Genomic DNA, 24,644 nt, shown 5'->3' on the forward strand with positions numbered 1-24,644 from the left:
GTACATCGCCCTTGCGGCACCTGAACACAGCGGCCTGTAGGGCCAGGCTGACGCTAGAGTTCAGAAATAGCACGCGTCCGTCCAAGTACGGTCTCTTGCGTGCTGCGTGTTTGGTTCTTCTCACAGCGAATCCTGCTATACATTTCTGAGGCTGACGCAGCTCAAACGAGCAATCGGCGCGGCAGCATTATAGCGAGAACAGCAAAACGATGCATCGGCCGGGAATCGAACCCGGGCCGCCCGCGTGGTAGGCGAACAACCTGCCGCTTTTTTTGTTGTTGTTCTCATTTTTTTAGTTGCATTTGTTGGGGGCGGTCGACCGTGCTTCCCGAGCATATTCCAGAGTAGCTGTCTGCAGGGAAAGTGGGATTGCCACCCAACGACGCCGGATACAACCGAAAAAAGTGCTACACACGCGGAGTCCCCCACTACACTGCCTTAAAGCGACCGCTCATCACTATCGTGTGAGTAACCTTGCGGCCGCGGCGACGAGTCTTGCCCAAAGACGCAGCGTGCGTGGAGGCGCTGCCCGAACGCGTGTGGATGCACCCTCCTACCTCGTAAAGCGCCTACAGCTACTATCACCGTGGGCCGCTGCCGGCGGGCGGGAAGCCGACACAGCGCGGCGTCACGGGCAGCGGCTGTGCGGTGGTGGTGTAATGGTGAGCATAGTTGCCTTCCAAGCAGTTGATCCGGGTTCGATTCCCGGCCACCGCAACGGGCGCAAATTTTTACGTATGAGTATGTGAGCCACGTGCTGTTAAATTAACGTTTTCTTTCCGTCGTTGCTCCACGCAGGCCATCCTGTAGTATGTCCCGACTTGTCCCGACTTTGCTCGGCTGACGCGAAAGCTGACGCTTGGAATTCGCCCTTATCAAGAGGACAGGCGATATAAACGGCTGTGAGAGGTGAGGTGTAGCGAAGTACCAAAACGACAGGCAAACTGCGAAATTTTCTGCTCCTTCTTCTTAAACAAAAAAATAAAAAAAAGAGACGCAGTCGGTAGGACTCGAACCTACGCTCCCAGAGGGAATCTGATTTCTAGTCAGACGCCTTAACCACTCGGCCACGACTGCTCGCAGCCAAAAAGTTCCCTCGAATCGTGAAAACTCAAACCGTTCTGCGCAGTATGTTGACAGGAAACGAACTCCGTGCACTGATTACGGCAGGGCTACCAGCGCTACGAGACGAGCCATTACGGAAGCGTTAAAATCTTCGCCCGGACAGGGACTCGAACCCTGGACCCTTAGGTTAAAAGCCTAATGCTCTACCGACTGAGCTATCCGGGCTCACACTTGTTGGGGGATGGAGCAGCTGCAGGCAATGTGAATAACTGGAACGCGTAATTGCTGGCTTCTGGCGCAACTGGCGACTTCACCGACTTGCCACTGACGCTGGTAGCAGCCCAACAGCGGACCAGTGCCTCTTCTCCCTTTATCCCGGTGCTGACAGTAATTGCATCTCGTGCCTTTTTTCCCCGATTACGCTCGGTTGAAGCTCCGGAAGGAGGGCGACAAACGAGGGTTGGAGGGCCAAAACATGGAGGGTCGTGTGCGCAAAAACTTCGCTTCCGGTACCGGGAATCGAACCCTGGCCTCCTGGGTGAAAGCCAGGTATCCTAGCCACTAGACCACACCGGATTTGCTCGATAAGTGTCAGATTTACTCCCTCTCCTCTGGCATTTCGTGCTGAATCCGGACTCAGTGGTGTTCTCTGTTTGCGAGCATATTTGCGCCTACAGACTGGCATGGCGCACAGCTCGAAACTGACTATTCATTGCTGTTTGCATCATATTTTACTCATAACAGGGGAGGAGAAAGGTCAAAGCTGTACCTTGCCATAGCTGGATGTAAACATTTTGACGCTGAGGCGTGGACTCCTTGTGGATAACAAACGACAATTCAGTTCGTTCCCTAGCAACAGCAACGCCGTTAATTCAGCCATGATGTACAGCAAATTATATGCCCCGGGTGAGGATCGAACTCACGACCTTAAGATTATGAGACTTACGCGCTGCCCACTGCGCTACCGAGGCACGTCTGCAACCAACGTCCCAGGAAACTTGGTAAGCCTCGCATATTAGAGATAGACAGTTTGCGCTTTCTCAAGAATCTGTTGTGTTGCTACACGTGCTTTCCCGAATTGCTAGATTAAACTGCTGCCGCGGCTTTTCCAACGGAAAGCAGCACTGCCTGAGGTTACAGTACATCGCCCTTGCGGCACCTGAACACAGCGGCCTGTAGGGCCAGGCTGACGCTAGAGTTCAGAAATAGCACGCGTCCGTCCAAGTACGGTCTCTTGCGTGCTGCGTGTTTGGTTCTTCTCACAGCGAATCCTGCTATACATTTCTGAGGCTGACGCAGCTCAAACGAGCAATCGGCGCGGCAGCATTATAGCGAGAACAGCAAAACGATGCATCGGCCGGGAATCGAACCCGGGCCGCCCGCGTGGTAGGCGAACAACCTGCCGCTTTTTTTGTTGTTGTTCTCATTTTTTTAGTTGCATTTGTTGGGGGCGGTCGACCGTGCTTCCCGAGCATATTCCAGAGTAGCTGTCTGCAGGGAAAGTGGGATTGCCACCCAACGACGCCGGATACAACCGAAAAAAGTGCTACACACGCGGAGTCCCCCACTACACTGCCTTAAAGCGACCGCTCATCACTATCGTGTGAGTAACCTTGCGGCCGCGGCGACGAGTCTTGCCCAAAGACGCAGCGTGCGTGGAGGCGCTGCCCGAACGCGTGTGGATGCACCCTCCTACCTCGTAAAGCGCCTACAGCTACTATCACCGTGGGCCGCTGCCGGCGGGCGGGAAGCCGACACAGCGCGGCGTCACGGGCAGCGGCTGTGCGGTGGTGGTGTAATGGTGAGCATAGTTGCCTTCCAAGCAGTTGATCCGGGTTCGATTCCCGGCCACCGCAACGGGCGCAAATTTTTACGTATGAGTATGTGAGCCACGTGCTGTTAAATTAACGTTTTCTTTCCGTCGTTGCTCCACGCAGGCCATCCTGTAGTATGTCCCGACTTGTCCCGACTTTGCTCGGCTGACGCGAAAGCTGACGCTTGGAATTCGCCCTTATCAAGAGGACAGGCGATATAAACGGCTGTGAGAGGTGAGGTGTAGCGAAGTACCAAAACGACAGGCAAACTGCGAAATTTTCTGCTCCTTCTTCTTAAACAAAAAAATAAAAAAAAGAGACGCAGTCGGTAGGACTCGAACCTACGCTCCCAGAGGGAATCTGATTTCTAGTCAGACGCCTTAACCACTCGGCCACGACTGCTCGCAGCCAAAAAGTTCCCTCGAATCGTGAAAACTCAAACCGTTCTGCGCAGTATGTTGACAGGAAACGAACTCCGTGCACTGATTACGGCAGGGCTACCAGCGCTACGAGACGAGCCATTACGGAAGCGTTAAAATCTTCGCCCGGACAGGGACTCGAACCCTGGACCCTTAGGTTAAAAGCCTAATGCTCTACCGACTGAGCTATCCGGGCTCACACTTGTTGGGGGATGGAGCAGCTGCAGGCAATGTGAATAACTGGAACGCGTAATTGCTGGCTTCTGGCGCAACTGGCGACTTCACCGACTTGCCACTGACGCTGGTAGCAGCCCAACAGCGGACCAGTGCCTCTTCTCCCTTTATCCCGGTGCTGACAGTAATTGCATCTCGTGCCTTTTTTCCCCGATTACGCTCGGTTGAAGCTCCGGAAGGAGGGCGACAAACGAGGGTTGGAGGGCCAAAACATGGAGGGTCGTGTGCGCAAAAACTTCGCTTCCGGTACCGGGAATCGAACCCTGGCCTCCTTGGTGAAAGCCAGGTATCCTAGCCACTAGACCACACCGGATTTGCTCGATAAGTGTCAGATTTACTCCCTCTCCTCTGGCATTTCGTGCTGAATCCGGACTCAGTGGTGTTCTCTGTTTGCGAGCATATTTGCGCCTACAGACTGGCATGGCGCACAGCTCGAAACTGACTATTCATTGCTGTTTGCATCATATTTTACTCATAACAGGGGAGGAGAAAGGTCAAAGCTGTACCTTGCCATAGCTGGATGTAAACATTTTGACGCTGAGGCGTGGACTCCTTGTGGATAACAAACGACAATTCAGTTCGTTCCCTAGCAACAGCAACGCCGTTAATTCAGCCATGATGTACAGCAAATTATATGCCCCGGGTGAGGATCGAACTCACGACCTTAAGATTATGAGACTTACGCGCTGCCCACTGCGCTACCGAGGCACGTCTGCAACCAACGTCCCAGGAAACTTGGTAAGCCTCGCATATTAGAGATAGACAGTTTGCGCTTTCTCAAGAATCTGTTGTGTTGCTACACGTGCTTTCCCGAATTGCTAGATTAAACTGCTGCCGCGGCTTTTCCAACGGAAAGCAGCACTGCCTGAGGTTACAGTACATCGCCCTTGCGGCACCTGAACACAGCGGCCTGTAGGGCCAGGCTGACGCTAGAGTTCAGAAATAGCACGCGTCCGTCCAAGTACGGTCTCTTGCGTGCTGCGTGTTTGGTTCTTCTCACAGCGAATCCTGCTATACATTTCTGAGGCTGACGCAGCTCAAACGAGCAATCGGCGCGGCAGCATTATAGCGAGAACAGCAAAACGATGCATCGGCCGGGAATCGAACCCGGGCCGCCCGCGTGGTAGGCGAACAACCTGCCGCTTTTTTTGTTGTTGTTCTCATTTTTTTAGTTGCATTTGTTGGGGGCGGTCGACCGTGCTTCCCGAGCATATTCCAGAGTAGCTGTCTGCAGGGAAAGTGGGATTGCCACCCAACGACGCCGGATACAACCGAAAAAAGTGCTACACACGCGGAGTCCCCCACTACACTGCCTTAAAGCGACCGCTCATCACTATCGTGTGAGTAACCTTGCGGCCGCGGCGACGAGTCTTGCCCAAAGACGCAGCGTGCGTGGAGGCGCTGCCCGAACGCGTGTGGATGCACCCTCCTACCTCGTAAAGCGCCTACAGCTACTATCACCGTGGGCCGCTGCCGGCGGGCGGGAAGCCGACACAGCGCGGCGTCACGGGCAGCGGCTGTGCGGTGGTGGTGTAATGGTGAGCATAGTTGCCTTCCAAGCAGTTGATCCGGGTTCGATTCCCGGCCACCGCAACGGGCGCAAATTTTTACGTATGAGTATGTGAGCCACGTGCTGTTAAATTAACGTTTTCTTTCCGTCGTTGCTCCACGCAGGCCATCCTGTAGTATGTCCCGACTTGTCCCGACTTTGCTCGGCTGACGCGAAAGCTGACGCTTGGAATTCGCCCTTATCAAGAGGACAGGCGATATAAACGGCTGTGAGAGGTGAGGTGTAGCGAAGTACCAAAACGACAGGCAAACTGCGAAATTTTCTGCTCCTTCTTCTTAAACAAAAAAAATAAAAAAAAGAGACGCAGTCGGTAGGACTCGAACCTACGCTCCCAGAGGGAATCTGATTTCTAGTCAGACGCCTTAACCACTCGGCCACGACTGCTCGCAGCCAAAAAGTTCCCTCGAATCGTGAAAACTCAAACCGTTCTGCGCAGTATGTTGACAGGAAACGAACTCCGTGCACTGATTACGGCAGGGCTACCAGCGCTACGAGACGAGCCATTACGGAAGCGTTAAAATCTTCGCCCGGACAGGGACTCGAACCCTGGACCCTTAGGTTAAAAGCCTAATGCTCTACCGACTGAGCTATCCGGGCTCACACTTGTTGGGGGATGGAGCAGCTGCAGGCAATGTGAATAACTGGAACGCGTAATTGCTGGCTTCTGGCGCAACTGGCGACTTCACCGACTTGCCACTGACGCTGGTAGCAGCCCAACAGCGGACCAGTGCCTCTTCTCCCTTTATCCCGGTGCTGACAGTAATTGCATCTCGTGCCTTTTTTCCCCGATTACGCTCGGTTGAAGCTCCGGAAGGAGGGCGACAAACGAGGGTTGGAGGGCCAAAACATGGAGGGTCGTGTGCGCAAAAACTTCGCTTCCGGTACCGGGAATCGAACCCTGGCCTCCTGGGTGAAAGCCAGGTATCCTAGCCACTAGACCACACCGGATTTGCTCGATAAGTGTCAGATTTACTCCCTCTCCTCTGGCATTTCGTGCTGAATCCGGACTCAGTGGTGTTCTCTGTTTGCGAGCATATTTGCGCCTACAGACTGGCATGGCGCACAGCTCGAAACTGACTATTCATTGCTGTTTGCATCATATTTTACTCATAACAGGGGAGGAGAAAGGTCAAAGCTGTACCTTGCCATAGCTGGATGTAAACATTTTGACGCTGAGGCGTGGACTCCTTGTGGATAACAAACGACAATTCAGTTCGTTCCCTAGCAACAGCAACGCCGTTAATTCAGCCATGATGTACAGCAAATTATATGCCCCGGGTGAGGATCGAACTCACGACCTTAAGATTATGAGACTTACGCGCTGCCCACTGCGCTACCGAGGCACGTCTGCAACCAACGTCCCAGGAAACTTGGTAAGCCTCGCATATTAGAGATAGACAGTTTGCGCTTTCTCAAGAATCTGTTGTGTTGCTACACGTGCTTTCCCGAATTGCTAGATTAAACTGCTGCCGCGGCTTTTCCAACGGAAAGCAGCACTGCCTGAGGTTACAGTACATCGCCCTTGCGGCACCTGAACACAGCGGCCTGTAGGGCCAGGCTGACGCTAGAGTTCAGAAATAGCACGCGTCCGTCCAAGTACGGTCTCTTGCGTGCTGCGTGTTTGGTTCTTCTCACAGCGAATCCTGCTATACATTTCTGAGGCTGACGCAGCTCAAACGAGCAATCGGCGCGGCAGCATTATAGCGAGAACAGCAAAACGATGCATCGGCCGGGAATCGAACCCGGGCCGCCCGCGTGGTAGGCGAACAACCTGCCGCTTTTTTTGTTGTTGTTCTCATTTTTTTAGTTGCATTTGTTGGGGGCGGTCGACCGTGCTTCCCGAGCATATTCCAGAGTAGCTGTCTGCAGGGAAAGTGGGATTGCCACCCAACGACGCCGGATACAACCGAAAAAAGTGCTACACACGCGGAGTCCCCCACTACACTGCCTTAAAACGACCGCTCATCACTATCGTGTGAGTAACCTTGCGGCCGCGGCGACGAGTCTTGCCCAAAGACGCAGCGTGCGTGGAGGCGCTGCCCGAACGCGTGTGGATGCACCCTCCTACCTCGTAAAGCGCCTACAGCTACTATCACCGTGGGCCGCTGCCGGCGGGCGGGAAGCCGACACAGCGCGGCGTCACGGGCAGCGGCTGTGCGGTGGTGGTGTAATGGTGAGCATAGTTGCCTTCCAAGCAGTTGATCCGGGTTCGATTCCCGGCCACCGCAACGGGCGCAAATTTTTACGTATGAGTATGTGAGCCACGTGCTGTTAAATTAACGTTTTCTTTCCGTCGTTGCTCCACGCAGGCCATCCTGTAGTATGTCCCGACTTGTCCCGACTTTGCTCGGCTGACGCGAAAGCTGACGCTTGGAATTCGCCCTTATCAAGAGGACAGGCGATATAAACGGCTGTGAGAGGTGAGGTGTAGCGAAGTACCAAAACGACAGGCAAACTGCGAAATTTTCTGCTCCTTCTTCTTAAACAAAAAAATAAAAAAAAGAGACGCAGTCGGTAGGACTCGAACCTACGCTCCCAGAGGGAATCTGATTTCTAGTCAGACGCCTTAACCACTCGGCCACGACTGCTCGCAGCCAAAAAGTTCCCTCGAATCGTGAAAACTCAAACCGTTCTGCGCAGTATGTTGACAGGAAACGAACTCCGTGCACTGATTACGGCAGGGCTACCAGCGCTACGAGACGAGCCATTACGGAAGCGTTAAAATCTTCGCCCGGACAGGGACTCGAACCCTGGACCCTTAGGTTAAAAGCCTAATGCTCTACCGACTGAGCTATCCGGGCTCACACTTGTTGGGGGATGGAGCAGCTGCAGGCAATGTGAATAACTGGAACGCGTAATTGCTGGCTTCTGGCGCAACTGGCGACTTCACCGACTTGCCACTGACGCTGGTAGCAGCCCAACAGCGGACCAGTGCCTCTTCTCCCTTTATCCCGGTGCTGACAGTAATTGCATCTCGTGCCTTTTTTCCCCGATTACGCTCGGTTGAAGCTCCGGAAGGAGGGCGACAAACGAGGGTTGGAGGGCCAAAACATGGAGGGTCGTGTGCGCAAAAACTTCGCTTCCGGTACCGGGAATCGAACCCTGGCCTCCTGGGTGAAAGCCAGGTATCCTAGCCACTAGACCACACCGGATTTGCTCGATAAGTGTCAGATTTACTCCCTCTCCTCTGGCATTTCGTGCTGAATCCGGACTCAGTGGTGTTCTCTGTTTGCGAGCATATTTGCGCCTACAGACTGGCATGGCGCACAGCTCGAAACTGACTATTCATTGCTGTTTGCATCATATTTTACTCATAACAGGGGAGGAGAAAGGTCAAAGCTGTACCTTGCCATAGCTGGATGTAAACATTTTGACGCTGAGGCGTGGACTCCTTGTGGATAACAAACGACAATTCAGTTCGTTCCCTAGCAACAGCAACGCCGTTAATTCAGCCATGATGTACAGCAAATTATATGCCCCGGGTGAGGATCGAACTCACGACCTTAAGATTATGAGACTTACGCGCTGCCCACTGCGCTACCGAGGCACGTCTGCAACCAACGTCCCAGGAAACTTGGTAAGCCTCGCATATTAGAGATAGACAGTTTGCGCTTTCTCAAGAATCTGTTGTGTTGCTACACGTGCTTTCCCGAATTGCTAGATTAAACTGCTGCCGCGGCTTTTCCAACGGAAAGCAGCACTGCCTGAGGTTACAGTACATCGCCCTTGCGGCACCTGAACACAGCGGCCTGTAGGGCCAGGCTGACGCTAGAGTTCAGAAATAGCACGCGTCCGTCCAAGTACGGTCTCTTGCGTGCTGCGTGTTTGGTTCTTCTCACAGCGAATCCTGCTATACATTTCTGAGGCTGACGCAGCTCAAACGAGCAATCGGCGCGGCAGCATTATAGCGAGAACAGCAAAACGATGCATCGGCCGGGAATCGAACCCGGGCCGCCCGCGTGGTAGGCGAACAACCTGCCGCTTTTTTTGTTGTTGTTCTCATTTTTTTAGTTGCATTTGTTGGGGGCGGTCGACCGTGCTTCCCGAGCATATTCCAGAGTAGCTGTCTGCAGGGAAAGTGGGATTGCCACCCAACGACGCCGGATACAACCGAAAAAAGTGCTACACACGCGGAGTCCCCCACTACACTGCCTTAAAGCGACCGCTCATCACTATCGTGTGAGTAACCTTGCGGCCGCGGCGACGAGTCTTGCCCAAAGACGCAGCGTGCGTGGAGGCGCTGCCCGAACGCGTGTGGATGCACCCTCCTACCTCGTAAAGCGCCTACAGCTACTATCACCGTGGGCCGCTGCCGGCGGGCGGGAAGCCGACACAGCGCGGCGTCACGGGCAGCGGCTGTGCGGTGGTGGTGTAATGGTGAGCATAGTTGCCTTCCAAGCAGTTGATCCGGGTTCGATTCCCGGCCACCGCAACGGGCGCAAATTTTTACGTATGAGTATGTGAGCCACGTGCTGTTAAATTAACGTTTTCTTTCCGTCGTTGCTCCACGCAGGCCATCCTGTAGTATGTCCCGACTTGTCCCGACTTTGCTCGGCTGACGCGAAAGCTGACGCTTGGAATTCGCCCTTATCAAGAGGACAGGCGATATAAACGGCTGTGAGAGGTGAGGTGTAGCGAAGTACCAAAACGACAGGCAAACTGCGAAATTTTCTGCTCCTTCTTCTTAAACAAAAAAATAAAAAAAAGAGACGCAGTCGGTAGGACTCGAACCTACGCTCCCAGAGGGAATCTGATTTCTAGTCAGACGCCTTAACCACTCGGCCACGACTGCTCGCAGCCAAAAAGTTCCCTCGAATCGTGAAAACTCAAACCGTTCTGCGCAGTATGTTGACAGGAAACGAACTCCGTGCACTGATTACGGCAGGGCTACCAGCGCTACGAGACGAGCCATTACGGAAGCGTTAAAATCTTCGCCCGGACAGGGACTCGAACCCTGGACCCTTAGGTTAAAAGCCTAATGCTCTACCGACTGAGCTATCCGGGCTCACACTTGTTGGGGGATGGAGCAGCTGCAGGCAATGTGAATAACTGGAACGCGTAATTGCTGGCTTCTGGCGCAACTGGCGACTTCACCGACTTGCCACTGACGCTGGTAGCAGCCCAACAGCGGACCAGTGCCTCTTCTCCCTTTATCCCGGTGCTGACAGTAATTGCATCTCGTGCCTTTTTTCCCCGATTACGCTCGGTTGAAGCTCCGGAAGGAGGGCGACAAACGAGGGTTGGAGGGCCAAAACATGGAGGGTCGTGTGCGCAAAAACTTCGCTTCCGGTACCGGGAATCGAACCCTGGCCTCCTGGGTGAAAGCCAGGTATCCTAGCCACTAGACCACACCGGATTTGCTCGATAAGTGTCAGATTTACTCCCTCTCCTCTGGCATTTCGTGCTGAATCCGGACTCAGTGGTGTTCTCTGTTTGCGAGCATATTTGCGCCTACAGACTGGCATGGCGCACAGCTCGAAACTGACTATTCATTGCTGTTTGCATCATATTTTACTCATAACAGGGGAGGAGAAAGGTCAAAGCTGTACCTTGCCATAGCTGGATGTAAACATTTTGACGCTGAGGCGTGGACTCCTTGTGGATAACAAACGACAATTCAGTTCGTTCCCTAGCAACAGCAACGCCGTTAATTCAGCCATGATGTACAGCAAATTATATGCCCCGGGTGAGGATCGAACTCACGACCTTAAGATTATGAGACTTACGCGCTGCCCACTGCGCTACCGAGGCACGTCTGCAACCAACGTCCCAGGAAACTTGGTAAGCCTCGCATATTAGAGATAGACAGTTTGCGCTTTCTCAAGAATCTGTTGTGTTGCTACACGTGCTTTCCCGAATTGCTAGATTAAACTGCTGCCGCGGCTTTTCCAACGGAAAGCAGCACTGCCTGAGGTTACAGTACATCGCCCTTGCGGCCCCTGAACACAGCGGCCTGTAGGGCCAGGCTGACGCTAGAGTTCAGAAATAGCACGCGTCCGTCCAAGTACGGTCTCTTGCGTGCTGCGTGTTTGGTTCTTCTCACAGCGAATCCTGCTATACATTTCTGAGGCTGACGCAGCTCAAACGAGCAATCGGCGCGGCAGCATTATAGCGAGAACAGCAAAACGATGCATCGGCCGGGAATCGAACCCGGGCCGCCCGCGTGGTAGGCGAACAACCTGCCGCTTTTTTTGTTGTTGTTCTCATTTTTTTAGTTGCATTTGTTGGGGGCGGTCGACCGTGCTTCCCGAGCATATTCCAGAGTAGCTGTCTGCAGGGAAAGTGGGATTGCCACCCAACGACGCCGGATACAACCGAAAAAAGTGCTACACACGCGGAGTCCCCCACTACACTGCCTTAAAACGACCGCTCATCACTATCGTGTGAGTAACCTTGCGGCCGCGGCGACGAGTCTTGCCCAAAGACGCAGCGTGCGTGGAGGCGCTGCCCGAACGCGTGTGGATGCACCCTCCTACCTCGTAAAGCGCCTACAGCTACTATCACCGTGGGCCGCTGCCGGCGGGCGGGAAGCCGACACAGCGCGGCGTCACGGGCAGCGGCTGTGCGGTGGTGGTGTAATGGTGAGCATAGTTGCCTTCCAAGCAGTTGATCCGGGTTCGATTCCCGGCCACCGCAACGGGCGCAAATTTTTACGTATGAGTATGTGAGCCACGTGCTGTTAAATTAACGTTTTCTTTCCGTCGTTGCTCCACGCAGGCCATCCTGTAGTATGTCCCGACTTGTCCCGACTTTGCTCGGCTGACGCGAAAGCTGACGCTTGGAATTCGCCCTTATCAAGAGGACAGGCGATATAAACGGCTGTGAGAGGTGAGGTGTAGCGAAGTACCAAAACGACAGGCAAACTGCGAAATTTTCTGCTCCTTCTTCTTAAACAAAAAAATAAAAAAAAGAGACGCAGTCGGTAGGACTCGAACCTACGCTCCCAGAGGGAATCTGATTTCTAGTCAGACGCCTTAACCACTCGGCCACGACTGCTCGCAGCCAAAAAGTTCCCTCGAATCGTGAAAACTCAAACCGTTCTGCGCAGTATGTTGACAGGAAACGAACTCCGTGCACTGATTACGGCAGGGCTACCAGCGCTACGAGACGAGCCATTACGGAAGCGTTAAAATCTTCGCCCGGACAGGGACTCGAACCCTGGACCCTTAGGTTAAAAGCCTAATGCTCTACCGACTTTTTTTTTTTTTTTTTTCTTTTTTTGTTTTTCTTTTTTTTTTTTTTTTTTTTTTTTTTTTTTTTTTTTTTAGAATCTTCCACTACAATCCACCGCTCTACCAACTTTTTTTTTTTTTTTTTTTTTTTTTTTTATAGTCGGGCCTCCATCCACCCCTTATATCCCGTCCTGCCGCTCGCCATTTAGTCGCCTTCGTCGGCGCGGCATCAAGGGCCTTTAATTTAAGGAAAATGAAAAACGTTGTGGGTGACATGCGTCGTGCAGATACAAGCATCCATAGGAAGTAAATAGGAACTGAAATTTATTGCGGCTCCATTGCCTCGTGGTAACAGAAAACGTCAAAGAAGTTAAAAGGAAAGTGAAAATCCATTTCTTTGAAAAATAAAAAAGCTTTGTTTGGAACTCTGCGAAATTGAAAGAGAACTAAATTAATTCTCGAAAACAGAAAAACTGAATTTTCTTCTTCTTATCAAATGAAGCTTGAAATCTTGCCAATCGATTACTTCAGAGGTGTTTGTAACTCGTGGTTCGGTCAACATGACGTAGTATTCGCCGTATAAATGGTCCGTCTTATCTTGAGTGAGTATCTGCTGAATGTGCGTTAACATGAAATTCAATCAATTCATGTAGCAGTCACTGTTTTTTTTGTTTACGTTATAGTTTTGAGCAGGTAGTTGGCGAAGTTATCCTTATAGTTTTTCGTTTTCATTAGTATATGGTGGTGAGTTGTAAGATAGACCCAGAAGTCTTCTTTACTCTTTTCTGCTTTTGTAAATAAGTAATGTACAGTAGCGGCTTTTAACCAGTTTAGAGCGTTCCTTCTCATCCGTGGGTACGGGGTATCGTCCGGCGTCAGAAAGGCAGCAGGGGTTATGTATCTGGGCGATGTTCGACTGATGAGTGCTAACTTGTTCGTGATATATTCCCATATATCTTTTACATTGTCGCACACAAACCTGTGTTCATCAGTATCTATTAAATTACACGTTGTGCACAAAGGTGATTCTGCGAGGTGTATGTTATGTAGTTTGGAGTTAGTGGCCAATTTTCTGTTAACTGCGAAATACCAAGTGGCTTTCATTGTTGACGGCAAGTACGGACAATGGATGTTCTCCCAGATTACCTTCCAGTCGAAAAGGTTGTATTTTTCTTCGATGTGATTTTTCTTCTTATCTTTTAGAAGTTCCTGGTAAACGTGTTTCACTGTCTTCATTTCCTGTTCGGGGATCCGTGTTTGTACATAACTGTACTCCAGTAAAAACCATTTTAAGTGGTAAAGTCCGTTTGGAATATGTTGCACCGTGATTGGTGGACTGAGGTCGGCGGGAGCTATCTCAGTAAGCAGGTGAGCAGCGAGACTATCAGCTGAGTGTTTCCATTGGTGGAAAGTTTTTGATATGTATAAAGCTTGCGCCTTCTTTCCAACATCGACAAGATTTAAGCCACCATTTTTTGTGGCAAGCGTTAAGGTGTCAAACTGGACTTTAAAAATGTGGTGATGGCTGACAAACTGTCCTAAAGCTGACATAATTCGTTTTGCAGTGAGTGTAGACATTGGTAAAACTTGAGCGATATAATTGAGTTTCGAGGTGAGGTATACATTTGCGACCGTTACTTTCTGAATTTCATTTAGTTTTCGTACACTGTGTTCTCGTATGCTGGCACGAATAGTCCGTAGAAGCTTTCTATAGTTGGTTGCAATGGTGTGCCGAATGTTACTCTGAAAATCAATTCCAAGACACTTGAAAATCTGCAGCTGACGTAGTTGTCCGTGAGGGTGCGATCCGAGGCCGCGGCCAATATTGAATATTCCAGACTTTGTCCAGTTTAGTTGTGCACCCGACGCTTGCTCAAATTGCCTGACTAGCTGTAGTGCGGTCTCCACTTCAGTTCTATTTAGTACAAGGAAACCGACATCGTCTGCATACGCCTTGCACACTACTCGGGAGCCATGTATGACGACGCCCTGTAAACTTTGCGTCAGGGTAGCTAACAAAGGCTCAATGGCAATCGCAAAAAGCGCCATGGACATTGGGCAGCCCTGCCTGACGGAACTGGCTATCTCTATCGCTCGGGTAGGTTGGCCATTGATGATGACTCTGGATAAATTATTCGCTACCATCTGTTGTATAATTGCGACGAACCCAGGTGGAAAGCCCATCGCATACATGGTACGAAAGAGATACTGGTGGTTGACCCTGTCAAAGGCTTTGTCGAAGTCCAAGGACATGATGGCACATTTCAACTTACAGACTTCCGCAATGGAGATTAAATCACGGTAGTCGCACAAAGTCTGTTGAATTTTCCGATCCTTTCCCACACTGGTCTGGTAAGGGCCAATGATACTGGTCATTGTAGATTTAAGCCTGTGGGCCAAAAGTCTCGCAAAGATTTTATAGTCGCTGTTGAGCAGCGTTATCGGTCTTAGTTTTTTTACGTGTGCTCTGCCTGAGTTTTTTTTAATTAGAACAACAATGCCTTCACAGAAGCTGGTGGGGATCACGTTGTTGTGGTCTAGAAGTTCGTTACAGATGCAAGTGATCTTCGCCTTTATGGTGTTCCAGAATTTTTGATAGAATTCGGCGGGAATTCCGTCAGGTCCGGGGGATTTATTCTTGGCACTTTCCCAGAGTACATATTCCACGTCTTCTTCGGTTGCCACGTCCAATAGCTTTTCCGCGTCCACGAGACTGACTCTGTTGCGCAAATTATTCAAAAGAGCATCCTGCGCTTGCACGTTAACTTCTTTATTGGACATCAAGGTGGTGAAGTAGTTTAGCACCGCCGCTTTAATCTCGTTGTGCGTAGTCAGCGTTGCGCCATCCTCAGCAATTAACTCCGTCAGTATTTTACGGGACCCTTTCCTACTTTCTTGGATCATATGGTAGACTGAGGTGAGTTCTTGGTGTACAGTAGTCTGGACCCGTGACCTGACTTTGTAGCCTTCTAGCTGCGTCCTCCTTAGGGTTAGGATTTTGGCCTGGATTTTCTTAATTCGTTGACAATTCTCGACAGCCGAAGTGCCGAGCATATACAGTTCCCGCAGACAATGAAAATAGAAATTGATCGTCCTTTGAAGCCAAAAGCCCTTTTCCCGTGCGTAGTTCATGAAACACCACCTAATTTTAGGTTTGGCGCACCTGAGCCACCAATCAATGGCCGAATTATAAGAGGCAAATCTGTGCTCACATTCTCGCCAGGTATTGAGGAAGGCTTCTTGACACGCCGAGTCTTGTAGATGTGAAACATTTAATTTCCACAGGCCCCTGTATCGACACGTCCGTTGTCGGTCGAGAGTGATAGTACAGATGTATGCAGCATGATCTGAGAACGCCACTGGCCATACTTCTGACTGCAGAATGTTATTCCTCAAAGTGGGTGTGACATAAATGCGATCGAGACGGCTTGCCGAATGGGTCGTGATATGGGTAAACCCAGGTGCTGCACCATGCTTGAGCTCCCAAGAGTCAACTAAGCGCAAGTCTCGTACAATTCGTTCCAGTTCAAGTGATTTGTTAAGATTGGGAGTTTGGTCCTTTGCACTGATGACACAGTTAAAGTCGCCTCCGAAGATGACATTGTCGTGGCGGACGCCAAAGAGAGGAACTATTTCTTCTTTAAAGAAGTCTGCTCTTTGACGTCTATTACTGGAACCGGATGGGGCATATACATTAATGAGTCTGTTGTTATAAAAAGTGCCCGCAATGCCCCTACTGTTCGGCAGTTTCGTGACGTCATGAATAACGATACCTTCCTTCACAAGAAAGGCCGTACCGAATTCGCAACCGGCCCCAGGATTAGTGATGACATTATAACCTGGTATGCAATCAAGTCCGATCTCTGCTACTTCTTGTACAAACAAAATGTCTACATCAGCTGCATATAAAAAGTCTTTTAAATGTTGTAGTTTAAGAGCGCTGCGTATCTTATTAATATTGAGAGTAGCAAGTCGGTAGGCCTGTGGCGGAATTGTGGTGGACTAAACAGGAACAAGACCTAAAACCAGTCCGATATCAAACAGAAATAACGCTGGAAATACAAGCCACGTCGTAAAAGCACTTTGGAAGCAATTCCAGATAACAATACACGGATTGACAGTCACTTTAAAGGCAGAGTTAAAAATATTCTCCGTTTGAGAAGGGAGCAGTCGTGCGTTCTTTTTGCGCGGTAGACTCTGTCGAGGCGTTTGCTTTCTCATTAACATCGTCGTCTTTGGAGACTGAAGGTACGGCTGTCACCGCTTCGGAAGTATCCATACTGTCGACGTCGGCAGTGGATTCTGTATCGTCTGCCCAACTAGTTGGCGGTGGCTGTGTTGAGGGCGTTACCGACTCGTGAGCAGGATAGAGTTTGACCATGCGAACATCACAGTCGTCTCGGAGTTGAGCTGACTGTTCGGGGTTCAGAGGTAGAGCATCTGAGACATTGTCAATGACTGATGGTAAACTGGCTGAAGGATGATCATGGTTTGTGCTATCAGATGCTTTGTCACTGAGTTGTTCACCTATCTGTTTAGCCTTTTCGCGCAGAACCGGTGCCATCTGTTCTGCACCCTGGCGGGCAACTCTCCGTTTTTTAGTTTTTCTGGGAGACGTACGATTTTGTGGGCCTTGATCGGAACCTGCTGGGGATTCTCCCCGTGGAGTAGCAGCGGCCGATGGGGACGCAGCCGGTTGCATGTCGGATGCCTGTTCTTCTGTGACTACGACGGACGGCGATATTTCTAGGGGTTTAGGTGGGGTCTCTTCCGGCGTTGCAACAGTCTCCATTCGCGTCACTGTCGCAGGCACTACAGTATTTTCACTGACTTCGGTGACCGTGGATATAGCCGGAAGCCCACGCGCTGCGGCGACATACGTCACAGGCAGTGATGTCATCACGGGGGGCCTGGCAGCCTCGCCGGCAGGCAGCTGCGCCACTCGCCTCTGCATGCATTCGGCACGCACGTGACCCGTCGAGTTGCATGCGGCACACGTTCGAGGCTGATCATCGTACATGACTATCGCACGATACCCGCATACGTTAACATAAGACGGGATGTGCTTCTGCAGCTCGATTTTCAATTGCCGCACCCCATTAAGAACCGGGAACTTACGTGCGCTAGACCAACGTTCCGCAATATTGCTTATGATTTTACCGTATGGACAGAGCACTGCATTGATCTGTTCACTGGTTATTTCAAATGGAAGTTCAAAAATTCTAACAGTCCGTATTCCTAGGCCGGCATGCGAAACAGCAACTTCTCCCACATTTCCATCACTATGTTTAAACTTTAGGATACCACCACAAGATTCAACGATTTTCTCACACATCTCTGATCGAGCTAATTTAACGAAAACGGTGCTACTGACAATCGAAAGATGTATCCCGATTATGTCCTCAAGTCCTATCTTTACTTCGTCTTCTAACCATTGCTCAACTTCAAAAGATTTAGGTCGGACAAAATTTCTGTCAAAAGTAAACTTCAGTGTGTCTTTCCTACTCGGTTGAGACATCACGAAATCGAGTTCATGTGCAGATCACACCAAAAACACTGGTAGACACTGAAGCAAGCGCAGCGACTCACCACACGTAAACAGCGACGGCGCGGCGCGCAGCACAGCACGTCCGACCTCGACCGCGTCCGCCGGCTGACTACCAACTGCCCGCCTGAGCTATCCGGGCTCACACTTGTTGGGGGATGGAGCAGCTGCAGGCAATGTGAATAACTGGAACGCGTAATTGCTGGCTTCTGGCGCAACTGGCGACTTCACCGACTTGCCACTGACGCTGGTAGCAGCCCAACAGCGGACCAGTGCCTCTTCTCCCTTTATCCCGGTGCTGACAGTAATTGCATCTCGTGCCTTTTTTCCCCGATTACGCTCGGTTGAAGCTCCGGAAGGAGGGCGACAAACGAGGGTTGGAGGGCCAAAACATGGAGGGTCGTGTGCGCAAAAACTTCGCTTCCGGTACCGGGAATCGAACCCTGGCCTCCTGGGTGAAAGCCAGGTATCCTAGCCACTAGACCACACCGGATTTGCTCGATAAGTGTCAGATTTACTCCCTCTCCTCTGGCATTTCGTGCTGAATCCGGACTCAGTGGTGTTCTCTGTTTGCGAGCATATTTGCGCCTACAGACTGGCATGGCGCACAGCTCGAAACTGACTATTCATTGCTGTTTGCATCATATTTTACTCATAACAGGGGAGGAGAAAGGTCAAAAGCTGTACCTTGCCATAGCTGGATGTAAACATTTTGACGCTGAGGCGTGGACTCCTTGTGGATAACAAAACGACAATTCAGTTCGTTCCCTAGCAACAGCAACGCCGTTAATTCAGCCATGATGTACAGCAAATTATATGCCACGGGTGAGGATCGAACTCACGACCTTAAGATTATGAGACTTACGCGCTGCCCACTGCGCTACCGAGGCACGTCTGCAACCAACGTCCCAGGAAACTTGGTAAGCCTCGCATATTAGAGATAGACAGTTTGCGCTTTCTCAAGAATCTGTTGTGTTGCTACACGTGCTTTCCCGAATTGCTAGATTAAACTGCTGCCGCGGCTTTTCCAACGGAAAGCAGCACTGCCTGAGGTTACAGTACATCGCCCTTGCGGCACCTGAACACAGCGGCCTGTAGGGCCAGGCTGACGCTAGAGTTCAGAAATAGCACGCGTCCGTCCAAGTACGGTCTCTTTCGTGCTGCGTGTTTGGTTCTTCTCACAGCGAATCCTGCTATACATTTCTGAGGCTGACGCAGCTCAAACGAGCAATCGGCGCGGCAGCATTATAGCGAGAACAGCAAAACGATGCATCGGCCGGGAATCGAACCCGGGCCGCCCGCGTGGTAGGCGAACAACCTGCCGCTTTTTTTGTTGTTGTTCTCATTTTTTTAGTTGCATTTGTTGGGGGCGGTCGACCGTGCTTCCCGAGCATATTCCAGAGTAGCTGTCTGCAGGGAAAGTGGGATTGCCACCCAACGACGCCGGATACAACCGAAAAAAGTGCTACACACGCGGAGTCCCCCACTACACTGCCTTAAAACGACCGCTCATCACTATCGTGTGAGTAACCTTGCGGCCGCGGCGACGAGTCTTGCCCAAAGACGCAGCGTGCGTGGAGGCGCTGCCCGAACGCGTGTGGATGCACCCTCCTACCTCGTAAAGCGCCTACAGCTACTATCACCGTGGGCCGCTGCCGGCGGGCGGGAAGCCGACACAGCGCGGCGTCACGGGCAGCGGCTGTGCGGTGGTGGTGTAATGGTGAGCATAGTTGCCTTCCAAGCAGTTGATCCGGGTTCGATTCCCGGCCACCGCAACGGGCGCAAATTTTTACGTATGAGTATGTGAGCCACGTGCTGTTAAATTAACGTTTTCTTTCCGTCGTTGCTCCACGCAGGCCATCCTGTAGTATGTCCCGACTTGTCCCGACTTTGCTCGGCTGACGCGAAAGCTGACGCTTGGAATTCGCCCTTATCAAGAGGACAGGCGATATAAACGGCTGTGAGAGGTGAGGTGTAGCGAAGTACCAAAACGACAGGCAAACTGCGAAATTTTCTGCTCCTTCTTCTTAAACAAAAAAATAAAAAAAAGAGACGCAGTCGGTAGGACTCGAACCTACGCTCCCAGAGGGAATCTGATTTCTAGTCAGACGCCTTAACCACTCGGCCACGACTGCTCGCAGCCAAAAAGTTCCCTCGAATCGTGAAAACTCAAACCGTTCTGCGCAGTATGTTGACAGGAAACGAACTCCGCGCACTGATTACGGCAGGGCTACCAGCGCTACGAGACGAGCCATTACGGAAGCGTTAAAATCTTCGCCCGGACAGGGACTCGAACCCTGGACCCTTAGGTTAAAAGCCTAATGCTCTACCGACTGAGCTATCCGGGCTCACACTTGTTGGGGGATGGAGCAGCTGCAGGCAATGTGAATAACTGGAACGCGTAATTGCTGGCTTCTGGCGCAACTGGCGACTTCACCGACTTGCCACTGACGCTGGTAGCAGCCCAACAGCGGACCAGTGCCTCTTCTCCCTTTATCCCGGTGCTGACAGTAATTGCATCTCGTGCCTTTTTTCCCCGATTACGCTCGGTTGAAGCTCCGGAAGGAGGGCGACAAACGAGGGTTGGAGGGCCAAAACATGGAGGGTCGTGTGCGCAAAAACTTCGCTTCCGGTACCGGGAATCGAACCCTGGCCTCCTGGGTGAAAGCCAGGTATCCTAGCCACTAGACCACACCGGATTTGCTCGATAAGTGTCAGATTTACTCCCTCTCCTCTGGCATTTCGTGCTGAATCCGGACTCAGTGGTGTTCTCTGTTTGCGAGCATATTTGCGCCTACAGACTGGCATGGCGCACAGCTCGAAACTGACTATTCATTGCTGTTTGCATCATATTTTACTCATAACAGGGGAGGAGAAAGGTCAAAGCTGTACCTTGCCATAGCTGGATGTAAACATTTTGACGCTGAGGCGTGGACTCCTTGTGGATAACAAACGACAATTCAGTTCGTTCCCTAGCAACAGCAACGCCGTTAATTCAGCCATGATGTACAGCAAATTATATGCCCCGGGTGAGGATCGAACTCACGACCTTAAGATTATGAGACTTACGCGCTGCCCACTGCGCTACCGAGGCACGTCTGCAACCAACGTCCCAGGAAACTTGGTAAGCCTCGCATATTAGAGATAGACAGTTTGCGCTTTCTCAAGAATCTGTTGTGTTGCTACACGTGCTTTCCCGAATTGCTAGATTAAACTGCTGCCGCGGCTTTTCCAACGGAAAGCAGCACTGCCTGAGGTTACAGTACATCGCCCTTGCGGCACCTGAACACAGCGGCCTGTAGGGCCAGGCTGACGCTAGAGTTCAGAAATAGCACGCGTCCGTCCAAGTACGGTCTCTTGCGTGCTGCGTGTTTGGTTCTTCTCACAGCGAATCCTGCTATACATTTCTGAGGCTGACGCAGCTCAAACGAGCAATCGGCGCGGCAGCATTATAGCGAGAACAGCAAAACGATGCATCGGCCGGGAATCGAACCCGGGCCGCCCGCGTGGTAGGCGAACAACCTGCCGCTTTTTTTGTTGTTGTTCTCATTTTTTTAGTTGCATTTGTTGGGGGCGGTCGACCGTGCTTCCCGAGCATATTCCAGAGTAGCTGTCTGCAGGGAAAGTGGGATTGCCACCCAACGACGCCGGATACAACCGAAAAAAGTGCTACACACGCGGAGTCCCCCACTACACTGCCTTAAAGCGACCGCTCATCACTATCGTGTGAGTAACCTTGCGGCCGCGGCGACGAGTCTTGCCCAAAGACGCAGCGTGCGTGGAGGCGCTGCCCGAACGCGTGTGGATGCACCCTCCTACCTCGTAAAGCGCCTACAGCTACTATCACCGTGGGCCGCTGCCGGCGGGCGGGAAGCCGACACAGCGCGGCGTCACGGGCAGCGGCTGTGCGGTGGTGGTGTAATGGTGAGCATAGTTGCCTTCCAAGCAGTTGATCCGGGTTCGATTCCCGGCCACCGCAACGGGCGCAAATTTTTACGTATGAGTATGTGAGCCACGTGCTGTTAAATTAACGTTTTCTTTCCGTCGTTGCTCCACGCAGGCCATCCTGTAGTATGTCCCGACTTGTCCCGACTTTGCTCGGCTGACGCGAATGCTGACGCTTGGAATTCGCCCTTATCAAGAGGACAGGCGATATAAACGGCTGTGAGAGGTGAGGTGTAGCGAAGTACCAAAACGACAGGCAAACTGCGAAATTTTCTGCTCCTTCTTCTTAAACAAAAAAATAAAAAAAAGAGACGCAGTCGGTAGGACTCGAACCTACGCTCCCAGAGGGAATCTGATTTCTAGTCAGACGCCTTAACCACTCGGCCACGACTGCTCGCAGCCAAAAAGTTCCCTCGAATCGTGAAAACTCAAACCGTTCTGCGCAGTATGTTGACAGGAAACGAACTCCGTGCACTGATTACGGCAGGGCTACCAGCGCTACGAGACGAGCCATTACGGAAGCGTTAAAATCTTCGCCCGGACAGGGACTCGAACCCTGGACCCTTAGGTTAAAAGCCTAATGCTCTACCGACTGAGCTATCCGGGCTCACACTTGTTGGGGGATGGAGCAGCTGCAGGCAATGTGAATAACTGGAACGCGTAATTGCTGGCTTCTGGCGCAACTGGCGACTTCACCGACTTGCCACTGACGCTGGTAGCAGCCCAACAGCGGACCAGTGCCTCTTCTCCCTTTATCCCGGTGCTGACAGTAATTGCATCTCGTGCCTTTTTTCCCCGATTACGCTCGGTTGAAGCTCCGGAAGGAGGGCGACAAACGAGGGTTGGAGGGCCAAAACATGGAGGGTCGTGTGCGCAAAAACTTCGCTTCCGGTACCGGGAATCGAACCCTGGCCTCCTGGGTGAAAGCCAGGTATCCTAGCCACTAGACCACACCGGATTTGCTCGATAAGTGTCAGATTTACTCCCTCTCCTCTGGCATTTCGTGCTGAATCCGGACTCAGTGGTGTTCTCTGTTTGCGAGCATATTTGCGCCTACAGACTGGCATGGCGCACAGCTCGAAACTGACTATTCATTGCTGTTTGCATCATATTTTACTCATAACAGGGGAGGAGAAAGGTCAAAGCTGTACCTTGCCATAGCTGGATGTAAACATTTTGACGCTGAGGCGTGGACTCCTTGTGGATAACAAACGACAATTCAGTTCGTTCCCTAGCAACAGCAACGCCGTTAATTCAGCCATGATGTACAGCAAATTATATGCCCCGGGTGAGGATCGAACTCACGACCTTAAGATTATGAGACTTACGCGCTGCCCACTGCGCTACCGAGGCACGTCTGCAACCAACGTCCCAGGAAACTTGGTAAGCCTCGCATATTAGAGATAGACGGTTTGCGCTTTCTCAAGAATCTGTTGTGTTGCTACACGTGCTTTCCCGAATTGCTAGATTAAACTGCTGCCGCGGCTTTTCCAACGGAAAGCAGCACTGCCTGAGGTTACAGTACATCGCCCTTGCGGCACCTGAACACAGCGGCCTGTAGGGCCAGGCTGACGCTAGAGTTCAGAAATAGCACGCGTCCGTCCAAGTACGGTCTCTTGCGTGCTGCGTGTTTGGTTCTTCTCACAGCGAATCCTGCTATACATTTCTGAGGCTGACGCAGCTCAAACGAGCAATCGGCGCGGCAGCATTATAGCGAGAACAGCAAAACGATGCATCGGCCGGGAATCGAACCCGGGCCGCCCGCGTGGTAGGCGAACAACCTGCCGCTTTTTTTGTTGTTGTTCTCATTTTTTTAGTTGCATTTGTTGGGGGCGGTCGACCGTGCTTCCCGAGCATATTCCAGAGTAGCTGTCTGCAGGGAAAGTGGGATTGCCACCCAACGACGCCGGATACAACCGAAAAAAGTGCTACACACGCGGAGTCCCCCACTACACTGCCTTAAAGCGACCGCTCATCACTATCGTGTGAGTAACCTTGCGGCCGCGGCGACGAGTCTTGCCCAAAGACGCAGCGTGCGTGGAGGCGCTGCCCGAACGCGTGTGGATGCACCCTCCTACCTCGTAAAGCGCCTACAGCTACTATCACCGTGGGCCGCTGCCGGCGGGCGGGAAGCCGACACAGCGCGGCGTCACGGGCAGCGGCTGTGCGGTGGTGGTGTAATGGTGAGCATAGTTGCCTTCCAAGCAGTTGATCCGGGTTCGATTCCCGGCCACCGCAACGGGCGCAAATTTTTACGTATGAGTATGTGAGCCACGTGCTGTTAAATTAACGTTTTCTTTCCGTCGTTGCTCCACGCAGGCCATCCTGTAGTATGTCCCGACTTGTCCCGACTTTGCTCGGCTGACGCGAAAGCTGACGCTTGGAATTCGCCCTTATCAAGAGGACAGGCGATATAAACGGCTGTGAGAGGTGAGGTGTAGCGAAGTACCAAAACGACAGGCAAACTGCGAAATTTTCTGCTCCTTCTTCTTAAACAAAAAAATAAAAAAAAGAGACGCAGTCGGTAGGACTCGAACCTACGCTCCCAGAGGGAATCTGATTTCTAGTCAGACGCCTTAACCACTCGGCCACGACTGCTCGCAGCCAAAAAGTTCCCTCGAATCGTGAAAACTCAAACCGTTCTGCGCAGTATGTTGACAGGAAACGAACTCCGTGCACTGATTACGGCAGGGCTACCAGCGCTACGAGACGAGCCATTACGGAAGCGTTAAAATCTTCGCCCGGACAGGGACTCGAACCCTGGACCCTTAGGTTAAAAGCCTAATGCTCTACCGACTGAGCTATCCGGGCTCACACTTGTTGGGGGATGGAGCAGCTGCAGGCAATGTGAATAACTGGAACGCGTAATTGCTGGCTTCT

General features: G+C 51.7%; 42 non-coding genes across 42 annotated transcripts; 9 read left to right on the forward strand and 33 right to left on the reverse strand.

The window, feature by feature from the left end:
- Positions 1-645: 645 nt before the first annotated feature.
- On the forward strand, positions 646-717 carry Trnag-ucc (transfer RNA glycine (anticodon UCC)). The gene has a single exon. It is a non-coding gene; the product is annotated as a tRNA-Gly (tRNA).
- Positions 718-995: 278 nt separating this feature from the next.
- On the reverse strand, positions 996-1,077 carry Trnas-aga (transfer RNA serine (anticodon AGA)). Its single transcript has one exon. It is a non-coding gene; the product is annotated as a tRNA-Ser (tRNA).
- A 140-nt stretch (positions 1,078-1,217) lies between these two features.
- Positions 1,218-1,290, reverse strand: Trnak-uuu (transfer RNA lysine (anticodon UUU)). Its single transcript has one exon. It is a non-coding gene; the product is annotated as a tRNA-Lys (tRNA).
- Positions 1,291-1,569: 279 nt separating this feature from the next.
- Trnae-uuc (transfer RNA glutamic acid (anticodon UUC)) lies at positions 1,570-1,641 on the reverse strand. The gene has a single exon. It is a non-coding gene; the product is annotated as a tRNA-Glu (tRNA).
- A 322-nt stretch (positions 1,642-1,963) lies between these two features.
- Positions 1,964-2,036, reverse strand: Trnam-cau (transfer RNA methionine (anticodon CAU)). Its single transcript has one exon. It is a non-coding gene; the product is annotated as a tRNA-Met (tRNA).
- An 813-nt stretch (positions 2,037-2,849) lies between these two features.
- On the forward strand, positions 2,850-2,921 carry Trnag-ucc (transfer RNA glycine (anticodon UCC)). Its single transcript has one exon. It is a non-coding gene; the product is annotated as a tRNA-Gly (tRNA).
- Positions 2,922-3,199: 278 nt separating this feature from the next.
- Positions 3,200-3,281, reverse strand: Trnas-aga (transfer RNA serine (anticodon AGA)). The gene has a single exon. It is a non-coding gene; the product is annotated as a tRNA-Ser (tRNA).
- A 140-nt stretch (positions 3,282-3,421) lies between these two features.
- Positions 3,422-3,494, reverse strand: Trnak-uuu (transfer RNA lysine (anticodon UUU)). The gene has a single exon. It is a non-coding gene; the product is annotated as a tRNA-Lys (tRNA).
- A 279-nt stretch (positions 3,495-3,773) lies between these two features.
- On the reverse strand, positions 3,774-3,845 carry Trnae-uuc (transfer RNA glutamic acid (anticodon UUC)). The gene has a single exon. It is a non-coding gene; the product is annotated as a tRNA-Glu (tRNA).
- Positions 3,846-4,167: 322 nt separating this feature from the next.
- Trnam-cau (transfer RNA methionine (anticodon CAU)) lies at positions 4,168-4,240 on the reverse strand. Its single transcript has one exon. It is a non-coding gene; the product is annotated as a tRNA-Met (tRNA).
- Positions 4,241-5,053: 813 nt separating this feature from the next.
- Trnag-ucc (transfer RNA glycine (anticodon UCC)) lies at positions 5,054-5,125 on the forward strand. Its single transcript has one exon. It is a non-coding gene; the product is annotated as a tRNA-Gly (tRNA).
- Positions 5,126-5,404: 279 nt separating this feature from the next.
- Trnas-aga (transfer RNA serine (anticodon AGA)) lies at positions 5,405-5,486 on the reverse strand. The gene has a single exon. It is a non-coding gene; the product is annotated as a tRNA-Ser (tRNA).
- Positions 5,487-5,626: 140 nt separating this feature from the next.
- Trnak-uuu (transfer RNA lysine (anticodon UUU)) lies at positions 5,627-5,699 on the reverse strand. The gene has a single exon. It is a non-coding gene; the product is annotated as a tRNA-Lys (tRNA).
- Positions 5,700-5,978: 279 nt separating this feature from the next.
- On the reverse strand, positions 5,979-6,050 carry Trnae-uuc (transfer RNA glutamic acid (anticodon UUC)). Its single transcript has one exon. It is a non-coding gene; the product is annotated as a tRNA-Glu (tRNA).
- A 322-nt stretch (positions 6,051-6,372) lies between these two features.
- On the reverse strand, positions 6,373-6,445 carry Trnam-cau (transfer RNA methionine (anticodon CAU)). Its single transcript has one exon. It is a non-coding gene; the product is annotated as a tRNA-Met (tRNA).
- Positions 6,446-7,258: 813 nt separating this feature from the next.
- Trnag-ucc (transfer RNA glycine (anticodon UCC)) lies at positions 7,259-7,330 on the forward strand. The gene has a single exon. It is a non-coding gene; the product is annotated as a tRNA-Gly (tRNA).
- Positions 7,331-7,608: 278 nt separating this feature from the next.
- On the reverse strand, positions 7,609-7,690 carry Trnas-aga (transfer RNA serine (anticodon AGA)). The gene has a single exon. It is a non-coding gene; the product is annotated as a tRNA-Ser (tRNA).
- Positions 7,691-7,830: 140 nt separating this feature from the next.
- On the reverse strand, positions 7,831-7,903 carry Trnak-uuu (transfer RNA lysine (anticodon UUU)). The gene has a single exon. It is a non-coding gene; the product is annotated as a tRNA-Lys (tRNA).
- A 279-nt stretch (positions 7,904-8,182) lies between these two features.
- Trnae-uuc (transfer RNA glutamic acid (anticodon UUC)) lies at positions 8,183-8,254 on the reverse strand. Its single transcript has one exon. It is a non-coding gene; the product is annotated as a tRNA-Glu (tRNA).
- A 322-nt stretch (positions 8,255-8,576) lies between these two features.
- On the reverse strand, positions 8,577-8,649 carry Trnam-cau (transfer RNA methionine (anticodon CAU)). The gene has a single exon. It is a non-coding gene; the product is annotated as a tRNA-Met (tRNA).
- Positions 8,650-9,462: 813 nt separating this feature from the next.
- Trnag-ucc (transfer RNA glycine (anticodon UCC)) lies at positions 9,463-9,534 on the forward strand. The gene has a single exon. It is a non-coding gene; the product is annotated as a tRNA-Gly (tRNA).
- A 278-nt stretch (positions 9,535-9,812) lies between these two features.
- Positions 9,813-9,894, reverse strand: Trnas-aga (transfer RNA serine (anticodon AGA)). The gene has a single exon. It is a non-coding gene; the product is annotated as a tRNA-Ser (tRNA).
- Positions 9,895-10,034: 140 nt separating this feature from the next.
- On the reverse strand, positions 10,035-10,107 carry Trnak-uuu (transfer RNA lysine (anticodon UUU)). The gene has a single exon. It is a non-coding gene; the product is annotated as a tRNA-Lys (tRNA).
- A 279-nt stretch (positions 10,108-10,386) lies between these two features.
- On the reverse strand, positions 10,387-10,458 carry Trnae-uuc (transfer RNA glutamic acid (anticodon UUC)). Its single transcript has one exon. It is a non-coding gene; the product is annotated as a tRNA-Glu (tRNA).
- Positions 10,459-10,780: 322 nt separating this feature from the next.
- Trnam-cau (transfer RNA methionine (anticodon CAU)) lies at positions 10,781-10,853 on the reverse strand. Its single transcript has one exon. It is a non-coding gene; the product is annotated as a tRNA-Met (tRNA).
- An 813-nt stretch (positions 10,854-11,666) lies between these two features.
- Positions 11,667-11,738, forward strand: Trnag-ucc (transfer RNA glycine (anticodon UCC)). The gene has a single exon. It is a non-coding gene; the product is annotated as a tRNA-Gly (tRNA).
- A 278-nt stretch (positions 11,739-12,016) lies between these two features.
- Trnas-aga (transfer RNA serine (anticodon AGA)) lies at positions 12,017-12,098 on the reverse strand. The gene has a single exon. It is a non-coding gene; the product is annotated as a tRNA-Ser (tRNA).
- Positions 12,099-18,240: 6,142 nt separating this feature from the next.
- Trnae-uuc (transfer RNA glutamic acid (anticodon UUC)) lies at positions 18,241-18,312 on the reverse strand. Its single transcript has one exon. It is a non-coding gene; the product is annotated as a tRNA-Glu (tRNA).
- A 324-nt stretch (positions 18,313-18,636) lies between these two features.
- Positions 18,637-18,709, reverse strand: Trnam-cau (transfer RNA methionine (anticodon CAU)). Its single transcript has one exon. It is a non-coding gene; the product is annotated as a tRNA-Met (tRNA).
- An 813-nt stretch (positions 18,710-19,522) lies between these two features.
- Positions 19,523-19,594, forward strand: Trnag-ucc (transfer RNA glycine (anticodon UCC)). The gene has a single exon. It is a non-coding gene; the product is annotated as a tRNA-Gly (tRNA).
- A 278-nt stretch (positions 19,595-19,872) lies between these two features.
- Positions 19,873-19,954, reverse strand: Trnas-aga (transfer RNA serine (anticodon AGA)). The gene has a single exon. It is a non-coding gene; the product is annotated as a tRNA-Ser (tRNA).
- A 140-nt stretch (positions 19,955-20,094) lies between these two features.
- Trnak-uuu (transfer RNA lysine (anticodon UUU)) lies at positions 20,095-20,167 on the reverse strand. Its single transcript has one exon. It is a non-coding gene; the product is annotated as a tRNA-Lys (tRNA).
- Positions 20,168-20,446: 279 nt separating this feature from the next.
- On the reverse strand, positions 20,447-20,518 carry Trnae-uuc (transfer RNA glutamic acid (anticodon UUC)). The gene has a single exon. It is a non-coding gene; the product is annotated as a tRNA-Glu (tRNA).
- A 322-nt stretch (positions 20,519-20,840) lies between these two features.
- Positions 20,841-20,913, reverse strand: Trnam-cau (transfer RNA methionine (anticodon CAU)). Its single transcript has one exon. It is a non-coding gene; the product is annotated as a tRNA-Met (tRNA).
- Positions 20,914-21,726: 813 nt separating this feature from the next.
- Trnag-ucc (transfer RNA glycine (anticodon UCC)) lies at positions 21,727-21,798 on the forward strand. The gene has a single exon. It is a non-coding gene; the product is annotated as a tRNA-Gly (tRNA).
- A 278-nt stretch (positions 21,799-22,076) lies between these two features.
- Trnas-aga (transfer RNA serine (anticodon AGA)) lies at positions 22,077-22,158 on the reverse strand. Its single transcript has one exon. It is a non-coding gene; the product is annotated as a tRNA-Ser (tRNA).
- Positions 22,159-22,298: 140 nt separating this feature from the next.
- Positions 22,299-22,371, reverse strand: Trnak-uuu (transfer RNA lysine (anticodon UUU)). The gene has a single exon. It is a non-coding gene; the product is annotated as a tRNA-Lys (tRNA).
- Positions 22,372-22,650: 279 nt separating this feature from the next.
- On the reverse strand, positions 22,651-22,722 carry Trnae-uuc (transfer RNA glutamic acid (anticodon UUC)). The gene has a single exon. It is a non-coding gene; the product is annotated as a tRNA-Glu (tRNA).
- Positions 22,723-23,044: 322 nt separating this feature from the next.
- Trnam-cau (transfer RNA methionine (anticodon CAU)) lies at positions 23,045-23,117 on the reverse strand. Its single transcript has one exon. It is a non-coding gene; the product is annotated as a tRNA-Met (tRNA).
- Positions 23,118-23,930: 813 nt separating this feature from the next.
- Positions 23,931-24,002, forward strand: Trnag-ucc (transfer RNA glycine (anticodon UCC)). Its single transcript has one exon. It is a non-coding gene; the product is annotated as a tRNA-Gly (tRNA).
- A 278-nt stretch (positions 24,003-24,280) lies between these two features.
- On the reverse strand, positions 24,281-24,362 carry Trnas-aga (transfer RNA serine (anticodon AGA)). Its single transcript has one exon. It is a non-coding gene; the product is annotated as a tRNA-Ser (tRNA).
- Positions 24,363-24,502: 140 nt separating this feature from the next.
- On the reverse strand, positions 24,503-24,575 carry Trnak-uuu (transfer RNA lysine (anticodon UUU)). The gene has a single exon. It is a non-coding gene; the product is annotated as a tRNA-Lys (tRNA).
- Between the last annotated feature and the right edge of the window lie 69 nt (positions 24,576-24,644).

This window comes from Schistocerca serialis, chromosome 4 (genome assembly GCF_023864345.2).
Source record: "Schistocerca serialis cubense isolate TAMUIC-IGC-003099 chromosome 4, iqSchSeri2.2, whole genome shotgun sequence".
Classification (NCBI taxonomy): Eukaryota; Metazoa; Arthropoda; class Insecta; order Orthoptera; family Acrididae; genus Schistocerca; species Schistocerca serialis.